Below are 26,364 nucleotides of genomic sequence, written 5' to 3'. Positions count from 1 at the left end.
GGAGCCATCGTGTGTATCTTCCCTGATCACCCATTTGTCTCAGACTGCATCCCAGCAGCCATTTTGTGCTCAGGCCCCACCTCCATGACTCTTTCTTCCTCTGCAAAAACCTACCCCTTTAAAATTGGACCCTCTGAAGATTCAAATGCTATAATCCTAATTACTGTTTCGAAGTTAACTTGAGCAGATAAATATTTAGAAGAAAAGTGTTAAATAACAGCTGCCCTAGATTTCTGGTAGCAGACATACACTCCAAACCTCTAGGAGAAAACTTGCTTTCTGTTTCCTTTTGTTAGGTAAGCGACCCTTCCCGTTCAAAGGGGAAACATTTGTTTTAAATAAGTCCACCTAAAAAGAGGATTCCAAACCTCTTGTGAGACAATAAAAAGCATTTTTTGATTGGCATGCAGAAGCTTCTAAGAAATAAACTGACTCCAAAAACAGCTCTAAAAAGACCCTTACAGGACACAAATACATTCTGAATCTATTATTCTTGTGGGTTTGTATCAGCATATGGCTAAAATTTTAAATCAAACAGTTCCTGTTTGCATCTATCTGAGTGCTCATGTGTGTATATAGGTGTTGTAGACATGTGGGTTTTGTTTTCTTTTCTACCTTCAGATGGTATTGCTAAAATTTGTTTGTAAAAGAGTTCTATTTAATTTGCTTAAAAACAAATAACCACTTACATTAATTAAAGAAATATCATAGAACATAACCCAAAATGCTTTTCAAGTTCACATGATCTATTCAACAGGATTAAATTTTGGTAAATGAAAGCTAGTTTAAGGACATTGGTTACATTAAAATAGGTTATGTCTTTGGAGTTATAATGGTATAAATAATAGCATGTGTGCATGCTTAATCATGTCCAGCTCTTAGTGACCTCATGGACTATAGCTTGCCAAGCTTCTCTGTCCATAGAATTTTCCAGGCAAGAATACTGGAGTGGGTTGTCATTTCCTTCTCCAGAGGATCTTCCAAACCCAGGAATCAAGCCCGTGTCTCTTGCATCTCCTTCACTTGGAAGGTGGATTCTTTACCAACTGCACTACTCGGGAAACTCCCTTCATGTCAATAATGGAAGCATACAATTTTCAGTTTACCTGGGTAGATGCATGGCAGGGCCTGAGAGTTCCCCATACAGGCCTGTCCCAATTTTAGCTGAGGTTTCTATTTTATTTCACATTTTCCCCTTTTAATCAAAATTTTTCCTTAAAAGCATCACTGATCAAGAGTAAGGATCTCCACATGTAGTGGCACGTTTAGTCTAAAGTCTCAGGCTAAATTTTGTAAACAGAAGGGGTTTTAATGCTTTAAAACCAAAGTAATTTGGTTGAGAGAGGGGAACTGCTATATACTTACATTATCCAAAACTTGCAAGTGTTTGTGAAACTGACGTTGTCATTCAGTCACTAAGTAATGGCTGATTCTTTGGGGAACTCTATTCATGGGATTTCCCAGGCAAGAATACTTAAGTGGATTGCCATCCTCTTCTCCAGGAGATCTTCCAGGACCAGGGATCAAACCCACATCTCCTGCATTGGCAGGTGGGTTCTCTACCACTGAGTCACCAGGGAAGCCCATGAAGTTGACACATTAAACCAAGATGATACACAAAAAGTCACTGACTATTTACTGATATTTCTTACTTGTGCATTTATAGACTCTTTATTTGAAACACACTTATAAATGCTGTAATAGTATAAAATAACCCTTTCTCTGGATTAATGAACAGGAACAGTATCTTAACAGTATCTTAACAGTAACAAGAATCCCACCATATAAAAATGTGTATGTCCCACAGATGGCCAGTAGGCACATGGAAAGATGCTCAACATCACTAATTATTACAGAAATGCAAATCAAAACTACAATAAGGTACCATCTCACACCAGTCAGAATGGCCATCATTAAAAAGTCTGCTGCTGCTGCTGCTAAGTCACAAATAACAAATGCTGGAGAGGAGCTGGAGAAAAGGGAATCCTCCTACACTGTTGGTGGGAAAGTAAGCTGGAACAGCCATGATGAAAAACAGTGTGACAGTTCCTCAGAAAACTAAAAACAGTATTCTCATATAACCCAGAAATTCCATTCCTGGCATTATACCTGGACAAAACTATAATTCAAAAAAATAAATGCAGAGGCCTCTGTGATGATCCAGTGGTCACAAGTCTGCCTAGCAAAGCAGGGGACCCTGCTTCAATTCCTAGTCCAGGAGGATCCCAAATGCTGTGGAGCAACTGAGTCTATGTGCCACAATTACTAAGCCCTCTCTTTAGGGCCCACAAGCCACAACTCCTGAAGCGTGAGCACTTCACAGTCCATGCTCCACAACGAGAGAAGCCACTGCAAGGAGAAGCTTGTGCACCACAACTAGAGAGTACCACTGCTCACTGCAACTAGAGAAAGCCTGCACACCGCAACAAAGACCCAGAACAGTCAAAAATAACTAAATAATTAAAACATGATTAAATGTTCCACATTTATTTTTAAAAAGTACATGCACCCCTGTATTCATAGCAGCACTGTTCACAACAGCCAAAACATGGAAACCTAAATGTCCATCAAAAGATGAATGGATAAAGAAGATGCAGTACATATATTCAATGGAATACTACTCAGCCATAAAAAAGAACTAAATAATGCCGTTTGCACTAACACGGATAAAACTAGAGATTATCGTGCTAAGTGAAATAAGCCAGAAAGAGAAAGACAAATATCAATAGCATATGGTATCACATGTTGAATCTAAAATATGGCTCAAGTGAACCAACTACCAAACAGACTAACAGATATACAGAACAGATGTGTGGTTGCCAACGGAGAGGAGTGAAGAGAGAGTGATGGACTAAGAGTTTGGGGATGGTAGATGTAAAATATTACATTTAGAATGGATAAAAAACAAGGTCCCAATGTATAGCACAGGGAATTATACTGAATACAGTTGATAAACCATAATGGAAAAGAACATATAAAACAATTCTAGCCAAAATAGTACTGGTATACACTAGACAGATCAGTGAACCAAAAGAGCATCCAGAAATAAATCTAAGTATATAGTGTAATCTGATGACATTGTTATGCAATAGAAAAGGATATTTAGTTTTATAAAAAGTACTGGCATAACTGACAGTACAACTGGAGAAAATATGCTATAACTATATTGCTGCTGTTTAGTCACTAAGTTGTGTCCAACTCTTTGTGACCCTGTGACAATAACCTGCCAGGCTTCTCTGTCCATGGGATTTCCCTGTTCACTGAAACTAGAGAAAGTCCATGCATAGCAATGGAAATCCAGTGCAACCAAAAATAAATAAATAATAAATTATATATGAATTAAATTTTTTAATGCAAAAAACAAAACAATAAAAATACTGGAAGAATCTTTGAGAGAACTTTTACTTGGAATGGAAAAACTTTCTTACACAAAATGGAAAACTCAAAATCCATTTTACAAAAGTCACACAAATTGAGTGTCTGAGTCCCTGTTTTCCTTGACTAATAAAGTCGTTTTCTTATTCTCACTTCAATTTCAATGCCTTAGGCAGGACAGGCAGTTCCCCATAATCTCCACTTCTCCCTACTATATTCCATAACAAGCCCCTTTATATTCATTAATGACACTTTAGTCATTTAAGTTTTCTACCTCCACAATAAAGAAAAAGATCCATTATATTAAATTTTTTATTTCTCTAGAGAAAGGGGACCATATTCATCAAAGAATATCTCTAATACACAAAGAGCTCCATAAACTGATAAAAGACAAACAATCCACAAGAAAAAAGACAAATATGTTACAACTTTCCACCTAAAATATATTTTTCGAGCACATATGGAACATTTATAAAAACTGACCACAATGAAGCATGCTTGAAAAAAAAATTTTTTTTAAAAAAAGGAAACTCTTAAAAGGCATAACAAAATCTAAAAATTACTTTAAAGTTACTGTAACTGTTCCTAAGAAACAATCTCTTCAATGAGTATATGCCTTTATTTCACTGCCACGTTATACTTCTCTTTACATCTGGATCCTTAGTATACTCAGGCAAGAGAATACCATGATATTAAAGATGACGTCCACTGACTTATCCTTAATAATATATGCAGTGGTTTAGTCGCTCAGTCGTGTCCAACTCTTTGTGACCCCATGGACTGTAGCCTGCCAGGCTCCTCTGTCCATGCGATTTTCCAGGCAAGAATACTGGAGTGGGTTACCATTTCCTTCTCCAGGAATATATGCAGTGCACAGCATAAAATGGACACTGACAAAACATCTACCAGGTGACACACACTTACTGTCACCTAATCTATGACAAAGGCGGCAAGAATACACAATGGAGAAAAGACAGTTTCCTCAATAAGTGGTCTGGGAAAACTGGACAGCTACATGTAAAATGATGAAATTAGAAACATCATAATACCATATACAAAAATAAACTCCAGGACTTCCCTGGTGGTCCAGTGGTTAAGAATCCGCCTTTCTGTGTAAGGGCCACTGGTTCGATCCCTCATTTGGGAAAATTCCACATGCGGTGGGGCAGCTAAGCCTGTGCATCACAGCTACTGAGCCCATGCTCCAAGCCCATAAGCCACAACTACTGAGCCCACATTCCACAATTACTGAAGCCTATGTGCAGTAGAGCCCATGCTCTGCAACAAGAGAAGCCACTGCAATGAGAAGCCCGTACACTGCAGCTGGAGAGTAGCCCACTCAAGGAAACTAGAGAAAGCCTGAATAAAGCAACAAAGACCCAGCACAGTCAAAAATAACTAAGTGAATTTTTTTAAGACTCCATATAGCTAACAGTCACTAGCCAAGCAATATATCTCTAAACTCCCAAATAGCTTTCTCATAGATAACACCTTTGATGTATGAATCACTATAATAATGGTTGCTTAAGTTGTTTTTCAGGAACTCAGAGCTAGATCTTGACCAGCTCAAACCAGCTGAGACCACCAATCTTATTCAACTAGGCCTACCTGAGTATTCAATGGATCACCTTTTGATGTCAGAAGGCCAAAAACTCCACCCTCAGATCATGCTAATGCCACCAATTTCTGAACATGCACCCCATGAAGAAGCATGTAGTTCAGTTCCTTGGAGAACTTCAATCACTATACCTTTTTCCTGCATCCAATCACCCTTCCCCATGCCTCAGACCACCTTGCTCCTTTATCCCTTAAATATCTCAAAACCTTCACCTTTAGGGAGACAAATTTGAGATTTGTTCTCTAGTTTTCTCACTTAGCTGTGCCCTGTGAGTAAACATTTTCTCTGCTGCAAACTTTCCATCTCAGCATGTGTCTTGCTGCACATCAGGCAAATGAACCCAGTTCAGTAACATGATTAACAGAGTCTATTCCTCACCCTACCTTCGCCATGTTCACTGAAACACTCACTCTTAAACCCTGACTCGTCATGTAAGAAAGCCAAGTATCCTGAGTCCCCGATGTTTTAAGGACGTCCAAGCCACATGTATTGATAACGTGCTCCAGTGAAGAGCCTGAGATGAGATCTCAAGTCAAACAGCCAGTGTCAGCTTCCAGTCATGTGAGTGATGAAATCTCCAGATGATTCTAGTCCTCTGCCTTCCCATTATCCCCGCCAGCAGCTCTTCCCAACTGATGTCCTAGACACTGAAGAGTAGAAACAAACCATGCCTGATGTGCCTGATCTTAAGTACTGACTCAAAACATCTGAGTCTAATAAACCAGCTATTTTATTTCACTAAGTTTTCAGATGGGTTTGTCATAGCAATAGCAACAAAAATACATACTAATGGAAATGATCCAGTAGATGAAAAAATGGAGAATGCAAGAAAAAGAGAAAGAAACACAATGGTAAAGTCCTTGAAGGTAAAAGGGGATGGGTTCTTCTACCCAAATAGAAACCTTAGATGGGACACTGAATAGCATATACATTGTAAAGGGGGGGAAAGGGCAGAGTACAGACACAGATACAGAATTGGAGGAGAGGGTCTATTGATGGTAGGTTGTGTTATTTAGAAAATAGAGGTAAGTACCAGAAGACACTCTTATAAGACTTATAAGTGGTTTCCTGACAAACATAAATAAGAGATGGGGGGAGAAGCGGGTAAAGGCAAAAGGCTGCTGTTTTTCTGTTACAAACATTTAAGCCATTTATCTCTTAAATTTTTTAAAAACTCCCTCATTGACTCATAGATTATGTGATTTGCTCAAAGTCACACAGCATATTAACAGCACTCAGTCTTTGATCCCGATTTCCAAAACAGTATACTTTCTCACATTATACTACCTTTTATATTATAAAAATATTACCTAATGGAATTATACTGCATAATCAGAATTTATTAAACTAAAATAATTTAGTAATCAATAATGAATGCCCTATTCTCGAGGACTGATATCAACAAAGAAGGCAGAAAAATGTTCTTGGGAAGATAAAAATATGCATTCAAGCAAAACAAATAGCCCATGGACTATCTCTACTTCAGTCACCTCCAGAGTAGCTACATCATACAGGTTTCAAAAACAGATAACACTTTTACCCTTTCCAATTCTCCTAATCTGAATACTCCTAAAATTTGCTACCTTCAGTATTCCAAGTTATCTATAAGAATTTCTCTTTCCTTTTAGCAATTAATACCCTTATCATTTTATCCAGATCTTACCAATACAACTGCACCAACAGTCATTTGTCTACCCTGACAGACCACTAAATGCCTTAACGCTAACCACTTAATGTCCACTCATTCACATAACACAAATGCAGGGCTAATGCCCATAAGAAATATGGGCGTCTATGTAGTACAATATGAGAGGACACAGATAAATGACAAACACTCTTTCAAAAACTACCTTCTGGTCTTTATTATGTCTAAAATTCTCATCATTAGTCCCAGGGATGGACAGCTTTGAAAAAAAGTCTCCGTCAATCAACCAAAAATCAAATCCAAAGGTTGTTATACTAGAGAGAACAAAATAATAGCAGTGGTTAATTATGTATGGGAAAACCATAAGCAATTTTCTTCTTTCTTCTGCTTTTCTAGGTTTTATATTAGGAAAAACACCAGTAAACATTTATAAGACCTTTTTCAATTCTGATTCTTCTCACTTTTTGGCAGTGATCAACCATGATCAACTTGATAAACACTCACACCTTAACCTTCCCACTCACTTGCCTCTCAAATTACCTGCCCTGTCCTTGTCACCTTTGCCAATTCCTCTTCTTTCACTCACTCTCCAATTATGTGCAGTTCCCAAGGCTCAATCTCAGATCCCCTGCTTTTCTCTCTAAGCACAATAATTTCAGCCTTAAATTTCTTTACTAGGTTCTATTCACATTGTCCCACAGTCTGGTGATATGTCTGTACTTGCTTATCTCACTGTCACCTCAAACTCAACAAATCCAAACTACAAGCCCAGATGTCTGTACCCCTTCAACTAGCTAATAGTTCATACCTATTTCTGTCAGTACAGTCATTAATTAAACCCTTGTTCTTTTTTTTGTCACCAACTAAATGAGTAACTTTGGCCATATTTTTAAACCTCTCTAGGTTTCCTAATGCACATGTTCTCATATAGCTTAAGAGTTTCGACACTCTAATTTCTTATCACTGTGGATCAAAACTTCAGTCATCTCTAATTACTCCTCTCCTTCCCCCCACTACATCTTCCTTTCTTATCCAGTCCAGAACAAAGTCTTGTGTGACATCTCTCCAGGCTTATTTTTACTAAATTCAAATCCTCATTTCCTCAGGCCTAGGTGATTTTCCTAGGTCTATGACTTCTCTTTCCACCTCATACTCTACCCAGCTCTGGTGCCACTGTGATTTTCTTAAAATACTTTTTTTAAGCAAGTTTTTTCTCATTGTGAACCTTTAAAGCTTGTCTATTACCTATGAATCAAAATATACTCTTCTAACCCTGCACTTAAAGACATCCATCCATCTAATCCCAAACATTTTCACCTGATTTCTTTCTACTCTCTGACAGAAACCTTCATTTCAGTCAACTTGTTATGTACTGTTCTCTGATCCTGTCCTGCTTATTTTGCCTTTTCTTCCTATACAAGTTCCTTCCTCTTTTGTAAAATCAAGTTCTGCCCAGTTTTGATTCTACCTCTTCTCTGGATCTTTGTCTGCTCACTTCAACTTTATATGGTATCTGAGATATATAACTTTTATTATTTTCCTATCTCCCCTATTACATTATAAGTCCTCAAGGAAAAGAACCTGCTTTACATTTTTCTGCACCTTTTGTGGATCTATAGCAAAGTACCTTTACGTTGTAGATATGAATAAATATTTGTCTGGTAATGGCCTAAAATTCCTTTTTAATACACAGCATTTCTTGAATGTTCCACATGTACTCAGCATTGTGGGTTTGTATGTGTGTGAGTTTAATCTAAATTCTGTTTCTCAATGCATACACAATCAACTTGAAAAGATGTGGCTAACAGAGAAATAATTATCAAACAACCAAAATATGATATATAATTAAACTATGTGATGATATGCTAAGACTAAAAGAACTATAGAACTGTAAGAGAGGAAAAAAGCAATAGTTAGTGAGAAACAATTTCACGAATGAAGTGGAACTTTTAACTTAGCAGCAGTGGTAATAAACTGTTGTAATAATAATAGCTTATTATATTCAGAGCATTGTATAATTATGACAATAGTTTATTGTTAAAGGAGTTTACTTTATGTCTGGGAGTCCTTAATGTGCCGGGCCCTATTCCTGAGGGTTTTTCATGTATCAACTCTCTTAATTCTCACTACAAGCTTACAGAAAAAGTACAATTCTCAGTTTTCAGATGAGGAGACTGAGGCTCTGCTGAGTTATTCCACACCTAGTGACTCGTGCAGTAGGGTGCAGAACTGGACTTACTGGAAGAAGGATGGAAAACGTGTGAAAGTTAAAAAACAGAATAAGCTTAGCTGTTATTAGGAAGTATGAGACACAGCTTGCAATACTAGAGCAGAGGATGCTTGCTGAAGGTCCTTAGACAAAACTGAATAAACGGGGCAGGGACTGATGACATAATATTTTGAAAGCCAGGAAAAAGAAGCTCAACTTAATAGGTGGAATGTGGGAGGCCACTGAGGATTTGGGAGCAAGAGAGTGCCATAAAAAGGAGTATCAGAGTGGTATTTATAGAAGGAAGAGATGCTGGATTCAAAGGGGTTGATATGAGTTACAATATTCTAGGCTGAGGATGAGTCCTGGGATTTAGGTAGTAAAAGTGGGAGAAGCAAAGGTATGGATGACAAAAGAAATATGAATAGGACATGGTGAATGGATTAGTACGTGAGATAAACGAAAGAGGCAGTTTAAAGATTATGTCTAATTTAAAGCTTATATGGCCAACAGAGAGAAGGAAATTACAAAGGGGTATAAGAAGATGATTTTCATTTGGGGCAAAGTTAAGTTTAAGGAGATGGTCAAAAATACTAATAGAAAACCAGTACTGGAGAAACTAGAAAATAATCAGAATGACAAGCAATAGGATCAGTGTGAAATAAAGGAACTAGATAGTAGCTATGAAGATATTAAATAGGAGAGTAAACATACGAAGCCGTGATCAGCTGGTACTAACTTTGTATCAATAATTGTACCAATAACTTCGGTGGGAAAGGGAATCAATTAGTGACCAACATTTAAAAATGCAGTTTTTCCATTAAATTTTTTTATCAGAAAGCCAACCAAAAACTAAGGCAAAGGCTTCCAAACTTTCTCCATTTAGGGAATCCTTAGACTTAGTAATTTTTTCATAGCACCCCCAGACCAAAAGAAATACTTAAGTGGGGGTGGTTTCAAACCACGTAAGTGTTAATGTCCTTATAATTTAGTGTTTGTTGGACACTGTATAAATTCTCAAACTTGGAATCAAACTTGACAACATCACATTCCAGTATTCTGTTTCATACAGTAGTTGCTTTTTATCAGAGCAACCTTTAAAAGTACAGCTTTGCAAAAACATGACATTGTAGAAAGGAATGTGTCAATCTAATGTTGAAACTGTGAACTACCTCAAATTATCAGTTCAAGCCTGAGTTCAATGGCACCCTGGGGCACCCCAGCACAGTTTGAGAAACTGGGAGCAAAGGGAAGGGGCCTAAAAAGAAAAGAAAGAAGAAAAAAAAATGGGAGCGGAGCAAAAGAAAATTCTTATTAACGTGGTTAACCACAAGAGGGCAGCACAACAGCAGGTAGGGGCAGGACAAATGCAGGGGGCAGGGGGGTGAGGAGAGATGATAAGGGTCAAACCTCCCCATAAGAAGGCTCTAAGACCACTTAACCAGTTCAAGATATAAAAGTCCTTTTTCTCCTTAGACTAAAAAGGAAGAAACACTGGTCACTGGCAGATCACCTTATGCAGTCATCCTGCCCTTCTCTAACATCCTTTCTATGCCTACCCAGTCAAGAGAAAAGCCATGACTTTCACAGTAGCCAAGCAATGTACTACTTTGCATGCGTAATTTTATTCAAACTCCACAACAATCTTATAAGAAAGTGAGGCTCAAAGAGATTTTAAATAACACTATTAAAAGGCAGGAACACCAGAATTCAAACCCAGAACTGACCCCAAAGTCAAGGTCCTTCCCTATTTGGTCTAAAAAGCATCTCATCTTTCAGCAACAGCCAGTTGAAGTAGAGAAGAAAACCATGTTCCCTTCCTATACCTGAGACACGTGTCTCAAATCACTAGGAAAAACCAGCAAATGAAGCAAACTCTTCTTTAATGGGTTCCTAAAACATGCTAAATACTCCAAACGTAGGACACTCAGAGAAAGAAACAAGTATTGTATGCTTATCTAGTCAGCAAGTACTGTAGTTTTCCTGTACAGGTAAATACATGTTAAGGCAAATGCTGGACACATCCAGTTTGCAGATATGTTACATATTAAAAGATACGCGCACACAGGAGCAAGGGATTCTCATACCCAAGTGGTAAAGGGGGAAGGGAAAGGGAGGAAAAAGGTTGATTATTCATCTTAATATCCGTTGGGTGTTATATCAGAATACCTGCAGTAGCCCAACAAAACTATTATGAAACCAAAACCAATCGTCATCACTTATTCCCACTTGCAGTTTCCTCCTCCACATTTCTCCTCCCCTCTATGACATACTCAGCTGCCTCTGTCCTTTCATTCAGAGAAAAGAGAGTTCCTCCGGACAGATTAATAACCACCGGAAAGCAAAATGGGTAAATTCAACCGACAAAGTAAACTTAAGCAGATAAAACTGCCCAGGAAGCATTCTATGCGGTAGCAGAAACCCCAGCAAGAGCAGCTAACGTGTCCTCTCAATAAGTATCTCTTATTACTTGAAAATGTTCCTCCCTCAAAGATTAAGAATCTTTGGTTGCTTGAGGAGAAAGGGTATTGGATGACGTTTTCTCTGCAAAGAAAAACAATGTACGGTCAGCAGAGAAACAAATAACGACTGTTTCTTAAAGAATAACAATAAAGCCCAGAACTACCCTCCAAGTTCATTCCAAGTTCAGCACTGCCATTTTCAAAGAAGTAAGCAACAATGAGCCCTGCCTGTCGACACACGCTTCCAACCTTCCTACGCACGGACTCACACCTCAAGACACCCTCGTCTTTACTGCAGAGAAAAAGGACTGCAGTCAGGATCGCTTACCCACCTTCGGGGAAAGGGGATGGAAGGGCCTCTTCTGCAGAAGAGAAACAGATCACATCTTGTTGCCTTGCCTGCTTCTGAAACCTAAAAGAAAAAAAAAAAGCGGCAGTTACTACCGCAGAAATCCAGGGGAAATAGATGCTCTTTTCTAGGCTGTTCAGATGTCTAGAAAATTTTAAAGAGAGATAAGTAAAGGGGAGGAGGAGTATCAGGCACATAAGGATGCAAATATCAACAGAAAGACACTCCGTCCGAGGTTTCCTTCTAAAAAGGAGGATTTTCTTGCCGAGTTTACCGACACTAGCGGGGGGAAGGGGAGATCGGGGTGGAAAGGACGAGAGAGACAACTGGTGCCCTCCACCTGGAGCCCAGGCAGCAATAACACTCACCCGCCGCAAGGATGTGGTGACGACGACGCGCCCCCAAGCCCGAGGGGACTGCTCTTACCCGGTGCCTCCGGCTGGCCACAGTCTGCGAAGCCCCTGGAGCAGGCAAAGGTCCGAGTATCCGCCAGGCTGAGACCTCGGGGGCCCTCCCGTGCGGGTTCGGCTCTCACTCACATCCCTCGGCGGCGAAGATCTGGCCTTTCCCTGCGCTGCAACAGAAGCCCTCCGCCCCGACGCTCTGCCACCAAGTCCGGACCCAGGGGCCGAGGGCCCGAGGCGGCGGCGCGCACTGTGGAGCGAGCAGGACGCGGGCCCAGCCTGTCAGCGCTCAGGAAGGCCGTTAGCGTCGGCCGCTGCGGCCCGCTCCGGCTCCTCTTCCTCTCTCCTTCCTGCAACCCACACCACTCCCACTTTGGGGAACCGGGAAGCCCGTCACAGTCGTCGTCTCCACCCTCTCCGGAGTCACACCGTCTTCTCAGCGCCGCAGGCGACACTGGCTGGGACGTCCTATTTACGTCCGACTCAGCCTCCCAGTTGGCCTCGGGTCTGGCGTCTTGTTCACTGCAGAGACCGCCTAGGTGCAGGGCCGGCGCCTGGCGCGCACCCCCGGACTGCGCGTGCGCCGCTCCACCCAGGCTGCGCTTTCACCGACGCGCGCCGGGGGCGGCCGACGACTGGCTACACAGAACCTGGGCTTCTCGGGAAACGAACTGGCGTGCTCGGAGATTCCCGTGGTGGCCCCTGGGCGTGAGCGGGCGGGGAACTTGAGCTGGGCCGGGCCCTCCGCAGATGGGCGTGTGCGTGGCCGCCGCCCGCCGTGGAGGCGGCTGGGAGTGAGTCAGCCTGGCCGGGTAGGGTCTCCCCTGCGCACAACCTGGCACCGCAGAGAGACTTGCCCTGGTCGCTAGGCCGAGGGTTTGGTGCAACGCGTTCCTAACGCAGCGTTTCGCGCCAGTGCAGTTATGGGAGTCTGATTCCAATCAGTCACTTCTGCTGGAAAGAAATGAGGGTGGGATGAGGTGCCCAGATGCCTGCGGACTGGCGGCAGTGCCAGGCAAACGAGAAACAATTTCCACCATCCCGAAGAGCCTCATTCATTGGGTCAACAAATATTTACTGAGCACCTACTGTTTGCCATTCTTGGTAGGACCCCAAAGATGCTATGTGAACACAACCCACATACCCCTTGCCCTACTGGAGCTTGTATTCTGATAAAGCGACAAAAAAAAAAAAAAAGCCTTAAATTTATAACGTGCAAGAGTATAATTGCCACTAGGAAAAGTAAAGGAGCAGGAAGTGGGGAGGCAGTGTGCTATTTTAGTTAGAATGGCCAGGAAAGACCTCCCAGAGTAACATTTGAGTGGAGATCTGAAGAAGGAGAATGAGCCAGTCCTGTGGCTATCTGTGAAGACAGTTTCATGCAGAAACAGTAGCAAAGACAAAGACCCTAAGAAGGGAATGTGCTTGGCAAGTTCAAGGACCAGGAAAGAGGTCAGTGTGGCTGAAGAACAGTAAAGGAAGGGGCAACGGTAAGAGGTGAGGTCAAAGAAGGAGCCTGTAATCCAACTATGTCGGGCCTTTTTCACTCATCATTAGCCTTTTGTCAATCTGAAAAAACAGATACATTTATAGCCCCCGTTTCACCATACAAATGATGCTGCAATTCAGGTCTAGCTTGTACTTAATTGTTCCTTTAAATCTCACCAAAGCAACTCCTGCATTTCTTCTTACGTAAGACCCATTGCAAAAGGTCTTTGAGCAAATGATAGCAGGCTAGGAAATGACTTGAATCCACACTGGCTTCTTTAAATAATGAACTGGAGCCCTGTTTTCGCCTAAGAAGGGATATACTGGGGAATTGCATTCCTATGGCTCCCGTCTTACAAGCAAAATATGCTGGAGAGTGCTTTGTTGTTGCTGTTTAGTTTCTAAAAGAAATTGCAAATACGAGTTGTGACACAACAGCAAATCTAAAATCTGCTTAGAATACTAAGGCTGAAATTACAAGCAGGAACTATCATGAGAGTTCCCCCAGCAAACAAAACTGTTAACTAGATTAGAAACCAGAACACAGACCCACACGAAGAACATAAAGTGCTGAGGGTGACCTTAACATTAGAGTTAAAATGAAAAGTATCTGAACTGTGGAAATGGAAGCATTCTCTTTAAGAGGGGAAAAAAACAAAACAAAATCTGTTTAAGAACTCTAAACAGTACAGATACAGTCATTGTAGTAAATAACATTTCTGAATTTTGCAATGATATGTTTATTCAACCAGGCATGGTATCTGTTACTGTCCACTGCCTATTTGCAGGGAAAAGCCATTTAGAACTAGTGGATATTGAGGGTGTCTTGTGGAGGAAAGCATTCTTTTTTATATTAGTGATTTGGATAGGGAAGAGAGGGTTGACAAGGGAACTATATTAGTCATAGGCTTATAAACTTGAGAAATCAATCTACCCACACAGAGAGATAAAGTGACTTACTTACTGTCATTCTGATAGTGAAAGCCTCTCTCTTCACCAAGATACTATGATTTTAAGCCAATATTACCCTGGAATGTTTAGCTCTTTTCACTCTGTAGCAACTTTTTTAATGTTTTATGTGATCTCTGGTAGTGACATAGCTGGAAATTTGCTCCCAGGGCAAATATTTCAGAAAGTTTCCTCTATTCTTTGATATGATAAAAGAAAATTCCAAGACATCTAAGTCTTTCAAGACATTCTTTCACACAATATGGAAAAACAAAAAGTGTGAATTCGGTTAGATGGTAATACATTTAGATTCAAAACTGATTATAGGTCATAGCTAGAAGTAAAAATCAGCAGTCAATTGTCAAGTATGGGGTGTTGTGCCACAAGTTCTGTTATCCCATTGTAATAGAATACGGTGGCACTGGTTCTTGACTGTCACTCCTCAACCCAAGCCTGCAACAAGACTGACAGTACATGTGGGATGGAGCTTTGGCATTTACTTCTTTTTATACCGTAACAAAGGCTGAGCGCCGAAAAATTGATGCTTTCCAACTGCAGTGCTGGAGAAGACTTTTGAGAGTCCCTTGGACAGCACAGAGATCAAACCAGTCGATCCTAAAGGAAATCAGCCCTGAATATTCATCAGAAGGACTGGTACTGAAGCTGAAGCTCCAATACTTTGGCCATCTGAGGCGAAGAGCTAACTCATTGGAAAAGACCCTGATGCTGGGAAAGATTGAGGGCAAAAGGAGAAGGGGGCGACAGAGGATGAAATGGTTGGATGGCATCACCAACTAAATGGATATGAGTTTGAGCAGACTCTGGGAGATAGAGAAGGACAGGAAGCCTAGCGTGCTGCAGTTCGAGGGATTGCAAGGAGTCAGGCACAACTGAGAAACTGAACAACGACAAAGTCCTTAAGTGGTTTTGATGCAAAGGTTAGAAATCCATGGTTCAGGGAATCTGGCTGACCCAGGTTTCAACTACTCTTTTCACCAAGGAAGTCATTTAAATTTTCCAAGCTTCCATTTCCTGATCAGTATAATGAGGATAAGAATATCTTGCTTGAAGAGTTGTTTTGAAGCTTAGATGAAAAAATACTTTAAACCCTTAGCACAGTTATTAAATGCCTATTATGGTTTTGATAGGGACAACTTATATATATCGCCAAAATGTTGGATTTTCTCATAATCCTGAAGCATTTGTCACACTTTATTGCATGACATGGAACTGTGTGGGCAAGAATGATAAGGGCTGAGTTGTAATAGAGATAAACGCAAAGATCTGCATTTGTATAAAAATAAATTATGCCATTAGCTGATGAAATAATGAAAACACTCTTAAGAGCAGAAAAAGATATAGGAAAGTTATTCCCCTTGGAACAGGAAACAGGCCCAAGCAAAAGACTGGGTATAAATCCACAAATTAGTTTGTTTCCTTCCAGGATAGAGATTTACTCTTCTGAAGGTATCAAAAAAAGAGCTATGGAAAGAGGCTGATTTACCCCAGGTCTAGTAATATATGCCAAAAGACAAAGTCAGGAGTGTGAATCAGGTAGACAGACAAGCAAGCAATGTTGTTTTACTTTGAATTATTCATATATTTTAGGACAATTCATTTCAAAGTCTGGCTGGATATGGCAAATTTTTTTTTCAAAATTTCCTCTGCATTTAATTATATCTCTAAATGAATCCTTTCATCCTTCATTATAGTCTCAAAGAAACAGGTGTTCCTGGTAAGCAGGTCCCTCTTTCCCTTGAGATAACTGGATAAGTTTAATATTGGTGCATAAAAACTAATTTCCCCATCTGTAAGCCAGGAATAAATAACCTCCTTCAGGTAAAAATGATTATTTTGCAAAGCATCTATTATATAATTCTGCTGCTGCTGCTAAGTCACTTCAGTCGTGTCCGACTCTGTGTAACCCCATAGATGGCAGCCCACCAAGCTCCTCTGTCCACAGGACTCTCTAGACAAGAATACTGGAGTGGGTTACCATTTCCTTCTCCGAATTATGCTCTACTTTACAATAAAATTTTAACTTAAAACATTTGTAGTACCAATTCACTAAAAATATGTTTCTTTATAAAAAGATCCATACCAACATTCACCCTTAAGAATAGAAATCCCCGGCCTAATTATTAGTTTGTTGTTGTTTAGTCGCTAAATTGTGTCTGCCCTCTATTGCAACCCCATGGACTGTAGCCTGCAAGGCTCTCCTGTCCATGTAATTCCCCAAGCAAGAATACCTGGGTTGCCATTTCCTTCTCCAGGAGATCTTTGTCATCCAGAGACTGAACCCACATCTCCTGCTTAGCAGGTGGATTCTTTACCACTGAGCCACCTGGGAAACAATTATTAGTTTCAGTTCAGTTCAGTTCAGTCGCTCAGTCGTGTCTGACTCTTTGCAACCCCATGAATTGCAGCACACCAGGCCTCCTTGTCCATCACCAACTCCCGGAGTTCACTCAGACTCACGTCCATCGAGTCAGTGATGCCATCCAGCCATCTCATCCTCTGTCGTCCCCTTCTCCTCCTCCCCCCAAACCCTCCCAGCTTGAACTTTGGTGTTGGAGAAGACTCTTGAGAGTCCCTTGGACTGCAAGGAGATCCAACCAGTCCATTCTGAAGATCAGCCCTGGGATTTCTTTGGAAGGAATGACGCTAAAGCTGAAACTCCAATACTTTGGCACCTCATGAGAAGAGTTGACTCATTGGAAAATTATTAGTTTATAGAGTGCTAATTCCTGTGTCCTTATTTAGATTAAGGATTTTGCCCTCTTTCATTGAGAGATGTCCTCTACACCCAGAGTAGTCAGCCTGTAGCCCCTGTTTTATGGTTTTCGACCCTGTCCCCCATAACTTGATTACACCATGAGTCAAACTGAATCATTCATGGTCTCCCTCCTGAGGAATTTGGAACTAGGATTCAAAGACAGTTGCTCAGATTTATTTGTTCTTTTAGAGTAAGTTACCCATGCTCTAAAGTTGTAAGATTTCTTCTGTATTCATGTATGTGGAGTTGCACAGAAAGCTGACTTGCTTTGGGGAAAAAAAGACAGTGTACCAAGAATGAATTCTCTTAGGTTTTCGGCTTCCTCTTCCTTACACGGCCCAAAGAAACTTCCTGTATCTGGTATCTTGAAACTTCCTTATGACAAATTTCTCCTTTTAACTTTTACCAGATCTGGTAGAGTCAGAGTATTCACCATGAAATAACCTGGATTATAGTAGATTGATAAGAAGAAAATATTAAAAAAAAAAAACCAACACTCAAATTACAACAGGGAAAATGTATGTTTTTTTTTTTTTGGTCATATGATACCTTTCATTTCTTTCTTTGTGATTCAAAATTTTTGTAGATAATACTCCATTTGTAGTTATTATAAAGCATTGGCTATATTCCCTGTGCTGAACTGCATGTCATTTAAAAATCAAATTTACCAAGCAATTTTGGAATTCTATCTTCAATCATAAAGTCAAGCATAACTGTATAAGTATTAGCCACAATCTAAGGCATTACACAGAATCCATGGGTTAGCAGAAAATAAAGATACCTCCTATCACTACTGTTTAGTTTTCTTTTCTCAATCGCTTCACTCTACTTTCTCTGTAACTTAATAACTTTGTGAGTTTTCTGGGCCACAGCCACAGTAATGTTGTGGTCACTCCATTCTACTTACACTACTGACTAAAGGAAGATTTGATTTGATATTAAAGCATCTTAATAATGTGGTTAAATACTCTGAATTTCAGTTTTACCTATGAAATATATAAATGAACCAGAAAATGATAAATGACATAGTTCTCCATTTTAACTTTGACTCCCAACTGGTTATATACCTCCAACATCCATAATTCATCTTTAACTACATCTTTTTTTTCCTCTTTTTCTTTCCTTTGATGCCTTCTCTTCCTAAGGTTTTGAGCTTGTGCTCCTTTATCTCTACATCATGAGAATTAGCCACAGGGAAAACCAGTGTTTCCCTCCTCACAGGGGCACCTGGTGCTAAGAGAGCTCCTTCTTTCAGGTAGTCTTGCTTTATCGACGTTTCTGTCCTCTCAGTTCTCTTTGAGACCTAAGATCTATCACAGTGACCTATGTCTAAAATTTTTTACCTGAAAAAAAAATGCTTTTAAGTCACCTATGTCTTTTTTGACTATTGTTGAGATTATTCGAATTGAATGACTATGAGGTGCTTTAAAGTCTACTGAATCAGTCTTATCAGACTTAGGCAAATGCCATATATTTTAAATGACTGTTATTAATAATTGATCACACTTGAATCCATTGTTACAGGTTGAATTCTGTTCCCCCAAAAGTTATGTTTAAGTCCTAATCTCCTGTACCTGTGACATATGGAAATGGGGTCTTCGTTTGTAATTAGGTTAAAACGAGGTCATTAGGGTGGACCCTAATCCAACAGACCAGAGTCCTTAAGAGTATAGAAGACAGAGACAACACAGAAAAAACAACCATGTGAAAGGGAGGCAGAGACTGGAGTGATACATGTACAGCCCAAGGAACACTCGGGGCTACCAGAAACTAAAAGAGGCAAGGAAGAAATCCTCCCTAGAGGCTTTGGAGAGAGCATGGCACTCCCAATACCTTGATTTTGGGCTTCTAGCCTCCAAAACTGTGAAATAGTAAGTTTCTGTTTGTTTTAAGCCTCCGGTTTATGACATTTTGTTTCAGCAGTCAAAGAAACTAATATACCATGCTACATTTCTCAAACTGAAACTGAGGAAAACCAGGAAAATAACTTTCTTCTTTCATCCACACCTAATACTGTCTCCCACTGAACACTGATATAACCATTCATTTGGAGAAAAAAACAAATGCTATGTCTTTGGTTTCTCTTTCTGTATAATGGTGTTTTTGTTTGTTGGAGTTTTGGTTTCATTTGGGTTTTTTTCCACTGTCACCTTAATCTGCTATAAATCAAGCATGAAATGATGTAATAGTCCCCAGGCAAATGCTCTTGGCTAGGTACTCTAAGGCTATAAGAATTTTAGTACTGTGTGCTTTCCACTCAGCTGCCAATTCAGCTCTTTACTTCTCACAGGAAATGTTCTGGGAATCAACAGCAGTACAAGTGATCAAGTTTTTAGTTGGAATGATAATTTTGGAAATTTTAAAAAATAACTGCTAATTACTGGAATAGACATGTTTTAAAGCTTGTGAAAGCTTATCTTGTGCATTTCAGCATCGGTTGCCCTCATTTAAGTGCTTATATTTCTTGAGCAAGCTACTTTTTTCTTTTTTGATCCCAAAGTAAACATTAATACATACTACTTGTGGTAAATCCAACTAATGTGGATCATCATATCAAGCATATGATATGAAGTTCTTCTTGATCCTCTGTTTCTAGCCCTTTTCACTTCTCAGAGGTAAACACCTATAACTATTTGTGATATAACTTTTCAGAATTTTATCTAAGCATTTTCCTACTTATTTCCTATAGATTTTAGTTTTGAACTCTATAAACAAAATGGATAATTCTGTACTTTTTTCTGTTATAGTTCTTTTTACTTAACATTTCCTGGAGATCTTTCAATATTTATTGCTTTCCATCATTCTTTTTAACTTTTATATAGTGTCCAATAAAATAGGTAATCATAACTTACTAAATAATTCTCCCAGTTACAAACATTTTGATTTGTAATTTTCACAATTACAAATAGTGCTAAATTTAAGAATCATTGTACATGCTCTATGGGCACAAAAGTATTCCTGCGGATAGACGATTAGACTCTCTGGGTCAAAGGAAATACATATTTAAAATTTGGTGGCTTTTGCCAAATTGACTTCAAAAACCTCACAGTACTATATCAATGCCCTTTTCTCTATAATCTCGCCTACTCTGGATATTATGAATCTTTAATTTTAGATCATTTTAATTCCAAACAACATTCATTCCAATAGATCAACAAATATTTATAAAAACCTATTATATGACAGGTAGTCTGCAAATGTTAGACACTCACTAGTGTGTTACTATTCTACCCTTGCCTCCATGATTTGTCTTTAATCTATTTTAAAGTGGAAATAACAACATTAGATTGTAAAATTCACCAACCATCCTTTTTTAATTTATTTTTTATCGAAAGATAATTGCTTTACAATATTGTGTTGGTTTCCGCCATTCATCAACATGAATCAGCCACAGGTATACATATGTCCCCTCCTTCTTGAACCTCCCTCCCACCTCTCACCTTATCCCACCTCTCTAGAGTGTCAAAGAGCCCCAGTTTGAGTTCCCTGAGTCATACAGCAAATTTCCACTGGCAATCCACTTTACATTTGACAGTGTTTGTTTCCATGCTACTCTCTCCATTTGTCCCACCCTCTCCTTCCCTGTCTCCTGTGTCCGTAAGTCTGTTTTCTATACCTGAGTCTCCATTGCTGCCCTGCAAATACGTTCATCAGTACCATCCTTCTAGATTCCATATATATGTGTTAAACTACGACATTTGTTTTTCTCTTTCTGACTTACTTCACTCTGTACAATAAGCTCTAGGTTCATTCATCTCATTAGCGCTGACTCAAATGTTTTCCTTTTATGGCTGAGTATATTCCACTGTATGTATGTATCACCACTTCTTTATCCGTTCATCTGTTGACGGACATCTAGGTCACTTCCAAGTCCTAGCTACTGTAAATAGTGCTGCAACGAACATTGGGATACATGTGTCTTTTTCAATTATGATTTTCTCAGGATATATACCCAGTAGTGGAATTGTTGGGCCATATGGTACTTTTATTCCTAGTTTTTTATGGAATCATCATACTGTCTTCATAGTGCCTATATCAACTTACATTCCCACCAACAGTGTAAGAGGATTCCCTTTTCTCCACATCCTCTCCAACATGTATTGTTTATAGATTTCTTGGTGATGGCCACTCTGACCAGTGTGAGGTGGTATCTCATTGTAGTTTTCATTTGCATTCCTCTAATAATGAGCGATGTTGAGCATCTTGTCATTTGTTTATTAGTCATTTGTATGTCTTCTTTGGATAAATGTCTGTTTAGGCCTTTTGCCCACTTTTTGACTGGGTTGTTTGTTTTTCTGGTATTGAGTTCCATAAGCTGCTTATATATTTTGAAAATTACTCCTTTGTCAGTTGTTTCATTTGCTATTATTTCTCCCATTCTGAGGGTTTTCTTTTCACCTTGTTTATAGTTTCCTTTGCTGTGAAAAATCTTTTAAGTTTAATCAGGTTCCACCTGTTCATTGTTGTTTTTATTTCCATTACTCTAGGAGGTGGATCATAGAGGATCTTGCTGTGATTTATGTCATAGACTGTTCTATCTATGTGTCAGGAAGCATTTAACAGGAGGCTTCCTGTGTGCTATCTTGGATCTGTCAGGAATCCTCTGTTCCTTATTAATTCCTGAATATTCAGGAATTAAGAGGAGAGGCAAGCCTCTCCTGGGGCTGAGGGATCCAAGCATTTCCTTCGTTAGTTTTTCAATATGGTGATAAATACCCTCTTCCTTCTTGTGAACCATACAGTAAAAGTTATTGTTAACAACTCTCTCTTTCTTTAATATGGATTGCCCACGTTTTGTAAGTCTGGAATTTTAATCTTTATCTCTGTTGAGAATAACTACAGTATATATGCCCACACCATGTTGATTAAAACACCTTTGCTCCATCAGAGCTTGGGTCCCCATGTCTTTCTTTCTTTCTTTCTCTCTCTCTATCTGTCTATTTCTGGCTGATTTCCTGGAACTCAAAAGCCAGCTGCGTAACCCAGGAAATATTAGCCTCTCTCCTTCTTTCACTTTCTCATCGTTGACTCCAAACCACCAGGTTCCGGTCCATTAAAGGACCTCAACATCTACATTTTCCTCTAAGAGTTTTATAGTTTCTTATTTTGCATTTTTAAGTCTTTAATTCATTTTGAGTTTATCTTTGTGTATGGTGTTAGGAAGTGTTCTAATTTCATTCTTTTACACATAGCTTTCCAGTTTTCCCAGCATCACTTATTGAAGAGACTATCTTTTCCCCATTGTATATTCTTGCTTTCTTTATCAAAAATAAGTTGCCCATAGGTGTGTGGGTTTATCTCTGGGCTTTCTACCTTGTTCCATTGTTCTATATTTCTGTTTTTGTGCCAGTACCACACTGTCTTGATGACTGAAGCTTTGTAGTATAGTCTGAAGTCAAGAAGATTGATTTCCCCAGCTCCATTCTTCTTTCTCAAGATTGCTTTGGCTATTCAGGGTCTTTTGTGTTTTCATATGAATTATGAATTTTTTTGTTCTAGTTTTCCACCAACCATCCTGATCAAGCAAGTATTGGGTTGGCCCAAAAGTTCATTCATGTTTTTCCATATGATGTTACAGGAAAATCTGAATGAACTTTTTGGCCAGCCCAATAATTTTTCAATTACATTCAGATGTACTTTTGAAATTAACTTCCTTGTATCATCCTTCTTATGGGAGAAAATGATTCCTTTGGGAAAACACTGGTGAAATAACACAAGGCCAGAGATTTTACCAGCTGGGGGTTCTTTATTTAACCTTTCTGAACTTCTGTTTCCTAGTCTTCTCAATGAGAATAACATGGGTGCCTACCTTTTAAAAGAATTAGCTTTAGGTTTGAATGAGATAACATAATGTTAGTCACTTAGTCATGTCTGATTCTTTGTGACCCCATGGACTATAGCTCACCAGGCACCTCTGTCCATGGAATTCTCCAGGCAAGACTACTGGAGAAGGTTGCCATTCCCTTCTCCAGGGTATCTTCCCTACATGGATAGAACCCAGGTCTCCTGCAGTGCAGATTCTTTACCATCTGAGCCACCAGGGAAGCTCATGAGGTAAAATAGAGAAGACAACAAATTCCTGATGGTAATAAGTAACGTCAGAGTGTGTGCAACACACCAGTCATTCTTCAAAAGCTTTATACACAGTAAATCATTTGAGCCACATGACAACTACAGATGGCTACTTCCGTTATCTTCATTTCAAAAGAAAGAAATTGAGACACAAGAGACTAACTTTCCCAGGGTCTTCCAGAAATTCTGCAGAGGCAGGACCAAATCTCAGAGAACCTGGCTTCAGAGCTTCATACCAACCCCACTTTTCTGTCTCCTTTATACGTAATCAAGCTAAAAATAACATTTCCTTTATTCTTTGTGCATTATACCAGGGTCTATCAGACACATATCCCTACCTACTGGATGTTAAATATGCTGACAGAAGATGACTCATAAATTCTTAAGCTTTGTATTACCATATAAGGAAGTCATCTAATGTTATTTATATACAGGGTATAACAAAGGCTTCTTACCCAGGAATAAATTATTTGCTGGAACAGCTGCCAGATATTCCTATATTGTAGGGTATATATTGTAGAGTATATTGTAGTTCTCAAAATGTTTTGGACCAGCAGTAACAGTACTAACTGGGAATTTGTTAGAAATGTAAATTCTTGAGCCCCAATCCAGATCTCATGTATCAAACTCTGGAGGTGAGTCACTTGTGTTCTAAACAAGAATTTCATGATTCTGAGGCACACTAAAGTTTAATAACTACTATTACATGAGTTCAGGTTTTTGAGCCTAAGCCACCACATTCTCCTTGCTTGCTGCTGCTGCTAAGTTGCTTCAGTCATGTCCAACTCTGTGCAATCCCATAGACGGCAGCCCAGGCTGGAGGAGGAGCCCAGGCTCCTCTGTCCCTGGGATTCTCCAGGCAAGAACACTGGAGTGGGTTGCCATTTCCTTCTCCAATGCATGAAAGTGAAAAGTGAAAGTGAAGTCGCTCAGTCGTGTCTGACTCTTAGCGACCCCATGGACTGCAGCCTACCAGGCTCCTCCGTCCGTGGGATTTTCCAGGCAAGAGTACTGGAGTGGGGTGCCATTGCCTTCTCCGTCTCCTTGTTTAGCCCTACAATAAAGTTTTCTCCACTCAACAAAACTAAACAAAACACCAAACAAACCACAATTGCATAGAATCCAAGTAGTGGCTTAAGTGAGAAATAAAAAAGTAAGCCAGAGAGCTTAGGCTGACAATAATAACAAACAAGTCATGCACAGAAGGCGGGAAAGACAAAAGATGTGTGAGGCCCAGGTACAGTACCTGACTTGAGGGATGAATGAAAAGAAGAAATCTTTATTTCAGGTTTATGTAGTATGTGGAAGGAAATAAGAGATAGATGGCAAAGAGAATGTCAAACATTTTGCTTTATGTTATATATTGGTTACAATTTCATTCCCTTAAAAAAAACTCATATTTTCTCTCTAATTATTCTTGGTTATCGACTTGATTTGTTTGAATACAGTTACTTTATAATGCCTAGACCATATAGGAACCTCTAATTTTATTAAGATTACATTGTTATAATGCAATGAATTTAAATTGAATAGCATTGAGTATACAACAGAAATCAAATTCTGAAATCAGAAAGGGTTGATGCTGAAGAACCTTACCATAATCACCATAAAGATCATTGATGAGATACAATCATCAAGCATAGATACTATATTCTACAAAGGTTGCAAAAAAAGACAATGCAGTCCAAGCAATGTACCTATTCTTTGGCTGGTAGTGTAGGTGTAGGAAGAATCAATGGAATAAGCATTCAAAGTCACTCCTGCAGACTATAAAGGCAGGAAACAGATCTGTTTCTTTCCCCACCACATATCCAGTATCAATCAAAGTTTGACATGAAATAGGTGCTAAATAAATACTGTCATATAAGTGGTTAATGAAAAAGAACAAAAGTAGGTACAAAATGAGGGTTCTGTATTAATAATACACTAGGCTATCAGGAAAAAAGTTACCACTTCAATTGCCTGGGTAGAGTTCTGGATATGGAATTAATTCCCTCACCTTAAGGGAAGAAGATGAGGTGCAGAAGAGTAGCCTGGAGAAAATGACTGAGTATCAGGAGATGAGCTGAGTGATAACTGAGTTAAGCATAGGATGGTGGTGTTCAAGATTGCCTTCCAGCCCAGACATCCAGCACCTGTGTCACAGTCAGGAAGAGAATGGAGAGAAAGAATTTAATCAAGAACATTCAAATAAAATACTGATATATCCAGGGCCTCTGTAAGAAACTGACAGCTCAAGATAGAGCTTTCTGTGGCTCAGTTATAGAGCACAACCATGGAGGTATGCCCCTGGAAGACTTTGGTCTGAAGTTGTAGACGTCAGAGTTGCTGCTTCGGGGAAGTCAAAATGGATCATTACAAGAGCTATAACAGTAACTGCAGCTGCAGGAATCAGGGCAGTGACTTTTCCTAGACCCCTTCCCCACCTTCCTATATCCACGTAACATGCTCCGTATCGCATCCTTCAGATGAGATGTAATTGAAATCCCAATGTATCCCAGCCTCCAGCACTCCCTATATCAATACCCTGATTTGGTTTTCTCCATGACACTCATTGGGTTTCCCTGGCGGCTCAGTGGTAAAGAATCAGCCTACAATTCAGGAGTCACAGAAGATGCAGATTGAATCCCTGGGTTGCAAAGATCCCTGGAGGAGGGCATGGCAACCCACTCTAGTATTCTTGCCTGGAGAATCCCATGAATAGAGGAGCCTGGCAGGCTACAGTGGACTTAGCACGCATGCACACATGACACTCATGACCATTTCACATATATTTCATTTATTTGTTTGTTTGTCTTCCCTCAGTTATAAAGTAGTTCTTTGTCTGTTTTATTTGTATTGTATGCCTAGCACCTTGGACAGTGCATGGCAAATGGTATGTGCTAATAAATATCTATTCAGTGAATGAATTCTTCATGATTTTTGTTCTACATTCTTTTAGGAAAGAATTCTTTCTATTTTGCCCCCAAGAAATGAAACTCAGCAAAATTAACTGGTCCAAAGTAACATAGCTGCTAA

At 39.6% G+C, this 26,364-nt stretch overlaps 1 protein-coding gene across 2 annotated transcripts in view; it reads right to left on the bottom strand.

Annotated features, from left to right (window-relative positions):
- Positions 1-12,717, bottom strand: part of JAK2 (Janus kinase 2) — a 124,254-nt gene extending 111,537 nt beyond the window's left edge. Inside the window, exons 1-2 of one of the 2 annotated variants that reach the window (XM_070375849.1) lie at positions 12,027-12,717; positions 11,642-11,721 (exon numbers count right to left, since the gene is read on the bottom strand). The gene's annotated coding sequence lies outside the window, so the exon portion shown is untranslated. The remainder of the gene's footprint in view (positions 1-11,641; positions 11,722-12,026) is intronic. The other variant, XM_005891362.3, reaches the window with a different exon arrangement.
- Between the last annotated feature and the right edge of the window lie 13,647 nt (positions 12,718-26,364).

The sequence above is a fragment of the Bos mutus genome, chromosome 8, assembly GCF_027580195.1.
Source record: "Bos mutus isolate GX-2022 chromosome 8, NWIPB_WYAK_1.1, whole genome shotgun sequence".
Classification (NCBI taxonomy): Eukaryota; Metazoa; Chordata; class Mammalia; order Artiodactyla; family Bovidae; genus Bos; species Bos mutus.
The sequence above is the reverse complement of the archived record's forward strand: the minus strand, read 5'-3'. Positions and strand labels throughout refer to the sequence as shown.